Source organism: Leptonychotes weddellii, chromosome 9, assembly GCF_054177405.1.
Source record: "Leptonychotes weddellii isolate Sample4059 chromosome 9, ASM5417740v2, whole genome shotgun sequence".
Classification (NCBI taxonomy): Eukaryota; Metazoa; Chordata; class Mammalia; order Carnivora; family Phocidae; genus Leptonychotes; species Leptonychotes weddellii.
In genome coordinates, this window is record NC_138377.1 from 30222627 (window position 1) to 30229993 (window position 7367).

A 7367-nucleotide genomic window follows, 5' to 3' on the forward strand; every position below is an offset into this window, starting at 1 on the left:
GGCGCCTGGGTGGCTCAGTCGTTAAGCGTCTGCCTTCGGCCCAGGTCATGATCCCAGGGTCCTGGGATCGAGCCCCGCATCGGGCTCCCTGCTCAGCGGGAAGCCTGCTTCTCCCTCTCCCTCTCCCCCTGCTTGTGTTCCCTCTCTCGCTGTGTCTCTCTCTGTCAAATAAATAAATAAAATCTTTAAAAAAAAAAAAAAAGAAAATGCATTTGACAAAATTCAACATCTACTCATGATAAAAATCCTAGGCAATACCTTGGAGGAAACTTCCTTAACCTGATTTAGAGAACCTACAAAATTACCTACAGGTAACATCATATTTATAATTTTTAAAAAAAACTTATTTATTTTAGAGAAGTGAGCAAGTGAGTGTGGGGGTGGGGGGGAGGAAGAGAGAATCTCAAGTAGACTCCCCACTCAGTGGGGATCCCCAAAGCGGGTCTCTTGAATGTTCTCCTTTTAAGACTGCAAACAAGGCAAAGATGTTCCCTTTCATTCCTCCTATTCAAACTTCTCACTAGACTGTGAGATGTGCAGTTAGTGCAATAAATCAAGAAAAAGAAAAGGTATACAGATTAGAAACAGTTCTTTAGTCACAGACAACAGGACTGTCAACTTAGAAAATCCTAAGAAATCTACCCCCAAAAAAACCCCTAGAACTAATAAATGAGTTTCATAAAAACTGAGGATACAAAGTCAATACAAAAGAAATCAACTGTAATTCAATATACTAGCAACGATCTATTGGAAACCCACGTTTGTTTTTTTTAAGATTTTATTTCACAGAAAGAGAGCGTAGGCGCACAAGCAGGGGGAGCAGGAGAGGGAGAAGCAGGCTCCCTGCTCTGCGGGGATGCAAGGCTCCATCCCAGGACCTGACCTGAGCCAAAGGCAGATGCTTAACCGACTGAGCCATCCAGGCACCCCAAAACCCATGGTTTTTTTTTAAAGATCCTTTATAATAGGACCAAGAAAACTGAAATACTTAGGTATAGATTTAATAAAATATTTGCAGGATCTATATGCTGAAAACTACAAAACATTCATGAAAGGAAGCAAAGACCTAAATAAATGGAGGAAAATACTATGTTCATAGATTGGAAAACTCAATTTTGTTAAAATGTCAATTATCCTCAAGTCGACCTATAGATTAAGCACAATCCTAATCAAAACCCTAGCAGATTTTTTTTGTGGATATCAACAAGCTAATCCTAAAATTTATATGGAAAGGCAAAAGAACTAAAATAGCTAAAACAATTTTTTGAAAAGAATACAAGTTGGGGAACTCACATTACCTGATTTCAAGACTTATTTTAAAACTACAGTAATCAAGACACTGATAGTAGCAAAGGATAAGTATATCAATGAAACACAGAAGTCTAGAAAGAGACCCACAAAAATGTAGTCAAAGGGTTTTTGACCAGGAGACAAAGGCAATTCCATGGAGAAAGGAAAGTCTTTTCAACAAATGGTCATGGGACAATTGGACAAATAAATGAAACTCAACCCAAAATTCTCTTTATAATAAAAATTAACACAAAATGGAACACCGATCTAAATATAAAATATAAAACTATAATACTTGTAAAAGAAAACATAGGAGAAACCTTTGTGACCTTGGATTAGACAAAAAGTGCTTATATACAATGTCAGAAGATCCATAAAAAAATGCTAATACTCTGGACTTCATCAAAATATAAAACCTCTGTACTTCAAAAGCCACTGTTAAGAGGATGGAAAAGGCAAGCAACAGACTGGAGAAAATCTTTGTAACAATCACCTGTCAGACAATGGACTATGAAAAACTCTCAAAAGTCAACATTTAGAAAATCCAATTTTAAAATGGACAAAAGAGGGGCGCCTGGGTGGCTCAGTCGTTAAGTGTCTGCCTTCAGCTCAGGTCATGATCCCAGAGTCCTGGGATCGAGCCCCGCATCGAGCCCCGCATCGGGCTCCCTGCTCAGCGGGTCTCCCTGCTCAGCAGGAAGCCTGCTTCTCCCTCTCCCACTCCCCCTGCTTGTGTTCCCTCTCTCGCTGTGTTTCTGTCAAATAAATAAATAAAATCTTTTAAAAAAATAATAAAAAATAAAATGGACAAAAGATTTCACTTCACCAAAGAAGATATACAGATGGCAGATAAGCATATGAAAAGATATTCAACATCATTAGTCATGAGAAAATGCAAATAAAAACCACAGTGAGAAACTGCTACAAACCTATCAGAATGTAAAACTAAAAAAACTGACCATACAAAGTGATGAGGATGTAAAATAACTGGAACATTCTTCATACATTGCTGGTAGGAATATAAAGCAGTTCAGCCTCTTCGGAAAAAAACAATTTGCTGTTGTAACAAATTACCACAAACTTGGTTGTTTAAAAATAACACATTTATTATTTTACTGTTCTGTACATTAAAAATCTGACCTAGGTCTCCCTGGGCTAAAATCAAGATGCTGGCAGAGCTGCGTTCTCTTTTGGAGGCTCCAAACATTAATCCATTTCCTAGCCTTTTCCAGCTTCTAGAGACCACCACATTCTTAGCTTAAGGCTCTTCTCTCCATCCTCAAAACCAAGAACTCTTCATCTATCTGGAGCGGCTTCTGTTTTTAGATCTTTTCTTTCTTACTCTACTACTTCTCTTTTTCCCTTTTAAGGACATTTGTGATACACTGGATCCACCTGGGTAAACCAGCATACTCTCTATTTTAAAGTCAGTTGATTAGCAACCTTAATTCCACTGCAACTTTAATTTGCCTTTGCTGTAATCTAGATTCACAGGTTCCAGGGATTAGGATATCTTTATTCTACCTACCACAGACCGTTTTTTAAGTAAAGTTAAACATACACTTCCATATAACCCAGAAATGAAGACTTATGTTCACACAAAAACCTGTTCCCCGAGATTTATAGCAACTTTTTCAGAGTTAAAAAAATTTTTAAAAATTTTAAAACTAACTCAAATATCCTTCAACTGGTGAACAAACTGTGGTACATCCCTACAGTGGAATACTACATTCAGCAGTAAAACAGAAGGAACTGCTGATACACTCACAACATGGATGAATACTCAACTGTATTATGCTAAATGAAAGAAACCAGACTCAAAAGGCTGAATGATTCCATTTATATGACAGTCTAGAAAAGACAGACTATAGGGAAAGACAGATCATTAATTGCCAAGGATTACAGGTTAGGGAAGGGTTGATTATAGAAGGGCAGCTTAAGGGAATTTTATAGGTGCTGGACCTATACCTGATTTTGGTAGGTACACAGATCTATGCATTTGTCAAAACAACTGTACAACAAGAATTGTACAAAAACAAAACAAAACAAAATTTCATTTCATGTAAATTAAAAATAAAGTTAAAATCTTTTTAAAACAAGGAAAATGAAACATCATTTATCAGATTGGCAAAAATTTAAAAATCTGACCATGCCAATCAGACAAATCCAAGCGTGAGCAAAGATGATTTCTATACTGTTATAAATTGTTAAACTTTAGAGGGTAATTTGGCTGCAGCTAGTAAAGCTTAAAATGCACATCAACCTATGGCCCAGCAATTCCAATTAGGGTAGGTATACATTATAGGAAACCCTCACACATGTGTCTGAGGAGACATGCACAAAGATATTCACTAAACACTGTCTGAAATACTGAAAAACTGAAAACAACCCTTTTGCAGGGGAATGAATTAATGGTGGTCGGTGGTTGTTAAAATAAGAGAGAAATGCATAAAGGAAAGAATCAACCCTGCTAAATACATACAGGAGTTTGAGAAGAATATTTTATTGGTTTGTTTATCTAATAATAGTATATAGTGAAAAGAGCACTGTACTTGGAATCTGGAGACAAGTATTCTAGTATTTAGTTCCAACTCTGCCACTAACAAGCAGTCAAACTGTGTACTACTTAACTCTACAAACCTCACTTCCTTTTCCTGGAAAATGAAGAGGTTAAGCTATACAACACTAAGATTATTTCTTAACTCAAGAACTCTATCATTCAATAAATATATAGTCAAAAATTATTCTAAAGAACGTTATGTTGAGAAATTTTCCCCAGACACTCTGAAATCAGAAACTATCAGAGAAACAGAACATCTTAGTATATTGATACATATAATGGACCAAATTTCTTGTTATGTTTGTGCTGAACTTTTTAATCAAGATCATAAATCAGAAAGAGCCTATAAAGAGCTAAATCCACCATACTGATTCAGGTCACCCTCAAGTAAAACTCTCCCATTTTAATATTCTTTTTTTTATTTTTAAGGTTTTATTTATTTGCGAGAGAGAAAATGAGAGACAGAGAGCACAAGAGGGAAGAGGGCAGAGGGAGAAGCAGACCCCCTGCTGAGCAGGGAGCCTGATGTGGGACTCGATCCCGGGACTCCAGGATCATGACCTGAGCCGAAGGCAGTCGCCTAACCAACTGAGCCACCCAGGCGCCCCCATTTTAATATTCTAAAACAAGTTAATATTATTAATGAGTCCATCTTTACTTGTCAAGTTCTGGTCTGTCTAGCCAAAAGTCATTTAAATACATGGTAAAATTTACTTGGTCCTTTTTAGCAAAGATAAAATAATGAATTGCTTTTCGTATTTTTGCCTGTTTCATCTATAAAGATCTTACATTATAATTTAATAGCTTTAGCCTACTACAATAGTTTAAAGAGCCTTTTAAAACGTCGTATGCCATGTCCACAGGGAACTAGTAAAAAACCAGTAGTTCATAATCCAAAAAAGCTTACTTAACAATTTCATTACCACCAATACTTAAACTTCAAAAGACACCAATAACCACATGTCATTTGTTCCTATTGCAGAATTTAATAGGTTATTAACTTCTGGTATAATCCAAAGGCATAATTAGGATACTACCATTAAAGCACGAAATTACTTTTTTCTAAAAAATCGGAAATATTAACACCTTTTACCTTGTCAGGAAAATCAAAATTTCGAAAGTCCTGTTCTACAGGATTTCAAATCTAAATTCTCACAATTCTAAAGGAGTACGGAGACAAAACACACACTGTATGCTACTTCTAAAAACCTCTCAGCTATGAGATTTTAATTTTAGCGCCAACTGCCAAGAAAAACCTTCCGACCGAAACCTAAATTCCGTACACATTACTGTAAGCCAATCAACTAAACAGGTGAGTTACTATTATTAGGAAGTTACATAATTTACGCCAAAGATTGTTTAAAGCGTCTTTCATTAAATGAGGGTTATAATAATTTACAGGCTTCAAAGTTCACCTTGCAAACTTCAAGTAAATTACCAGAAACCATTAACGAGATAAGGCTTTTCTTTAAAAGTGGACACAAGGAAGTAGGAACTGTTTATTTGTTTAAAGAACGCAATAAGCACCGAATACCAGGAGCTGAGTCAGGCAGAGGAACGCTGACTACATTCCGTCTTCTAAAGGAAAGTGTTCGCCGCACCGATTTCCCCCGCCCGGCCTTAGAGGGAGTCCAGGGAGCCGCGAAGCCGGACACGGGGGACGCCGAGGGCAGGGGACTCCCTGCCGTGTCCCCTGCAACCCCGGCCGGGCTGGCTGGAGCCCCCGCCAAGGTGGTCCCATGCCAAGGCAGAGGGAGCGGGCCGGGCAGCGACCCCCGAGGGACAAAGGTTGGGCTCACGCCGCCCGGGACAGCCAGCCCAGCAGCCCCGAGTCCCTCCCGGGCCGAGAGAGCGGCGAGTGGGGGAGGGGACAAGCCCCGCCGCCCCTCCCCCCGACGCGCTCCCCGGGACCTGTTGATTAAGATCTCCACAAACAGCTGCCGCTGGTCCGCCTCTTACCTCTGCGCCACCGCGACCGCCGATCCTCCCGCCCCGGCCGCTCCCACACACTGCACAAACGACAGCTCCCCTGCGGCACTTAAAACACCGGATAAAGAATCCAGAAACTCCCGATTCCCCACCTCACAATCCTTAGACCCCGCCTCCGCCCCACCGCCAGTCGCCGCCGTCGCCGCCGCCGCCAGCGACTCACTCCACCTCGAGACCGCGCGAGACCGGCCCCCGCGGCCACCGCGAGACCGCGCACGCGCCCCCGGGACGCTGGCGCTGCGGGCGCGCCTATCCCAGTTCCTTCTCGGCGCGCCCCGCCCGCTGCTAGGCCGAGAGGCTGGCGCGGTTCGCCCAATCCCGCGCCGGCGTGGAGAGAGGGCCCACTCATTGGTCCGCTCCGCAGCTCCCAGCGGCGGGTCGCGCGCACTCGCGCACCTCTAAGAAGGCTGGAACTGCTTCGTGCTGGCTACACAAGGGCTGTGTGGGGACGTGAGGTTTCCCTGAGACGCAGTCGGACGCGGGCTGTTGTCGGGAGAGCCCCTGACCTTCCTCTCCCTGGGGGCCCGTCAGCTCCTGAAGAAAATCTGATTCCCCTGGAGGCGACTCCTGGGTCCTGTGAGGCACGTCACACAGTCTAACATTTGTTTAAAAAAGAGCCACAACATACTTAAACACGTGGATATGTGTAACGTCCCCACAGAATTCTCTGCTACCGCAGAAGACGCCCAAAAGCTAGCAGCTAGGACCAAGTTCTGGAAACCAGAAAGGAAGGATGCCAAGGGCCAGAGCAGTTGCCCAAAACTCGAGTGAATGCACCTATTGACCTGGGCCAACCCATAAGCAGTGGGGTCTTCAAGGAAATCCAGATAAAGTCTTCAAGATTCCTTAGAAACTGTTAGCTACATCCAAAAAGAAAAAACAGCTGTAGTGTGTATGTGACCTATTTTCTCTTAAATGCATAAAATAAGTAATAATTCAAGAAGCTTCCTCTAGCTCCTGCACGAGTTTTTCTTTAGCACAGGGTTTCTCCGTCTTAGCGCTATTGACATTTGGGCCAGATAATTTGTTGTGGGGGCTGGTCTGTGCACTGTAGGATGTTCAGCAGCATCCATGGTCTCTACTTGCTGGATGCCAGTAGTACCACTACCCCCATTGGTCACCATCAAAATGTGTCTAGACGACGGTAAAGGTTCCCTGTGGCAAAATCACCTCCAGTTAAGAACCACCGACCTGGGGCTCAGTCGGTGAAGCGTCTGCCTTCAGCTCAGGTCTTGATCCCACAGTCCTGGGATAGAGCCCTGCATCCCTTCGGGGCTGCTCAGCAGGGAGCCTGCTTCTCCCTCTCCTCTGCTTGCTGCTCCCTCTGCTTGTGCTCTCTCTCTCAAATAAAATCCTGGCGGGGGGCGGGGGGGAAGAAAAAAAGAACCACTGACCTACCTGTTCAAAGAAATGGCCTCTTTAGAAAGATAGTCTCTCTTTACCCATACCTTCCAATTGCCTGGCCCAAAACAGTTTTGCAAAACACCCCCACCCAAATAAACCCTCCAGCTACCTAGACTTGCTTCTC

General features: G+C 42.5%; 1 protein-coding gene across 5 annotated transcripts in view; it reads right to left on the reverse strand.

Annotated features, from left to right (window-relative positions):
• Positions 1-6061, reverse strand: part of PALS1 (protein associated with LIN7 1, MAGUK p55 family member) — a 73662-nt gene extending 67601 nt beyond the window's left edge. For 2 of the 5 annotated variants that reach the window (XM_031029528.2, XM_006734639.3), the window contains exon 1: positions 5810-5945. The gene's annotated coding sequence lies outside the window, so the exon portion shown is untranslated. Of the gene's footprint in view, positions 1-5809 lie in introns of all 5 variants that reach the window. The other 3 variants (XM_031029525.2, XM_081829422.1, XM_031029527.2) reach the window with 3 other exon arrangements.
• Between the last annotated feature and the right edge of the window lie 1306 nt (positions 6062-7367).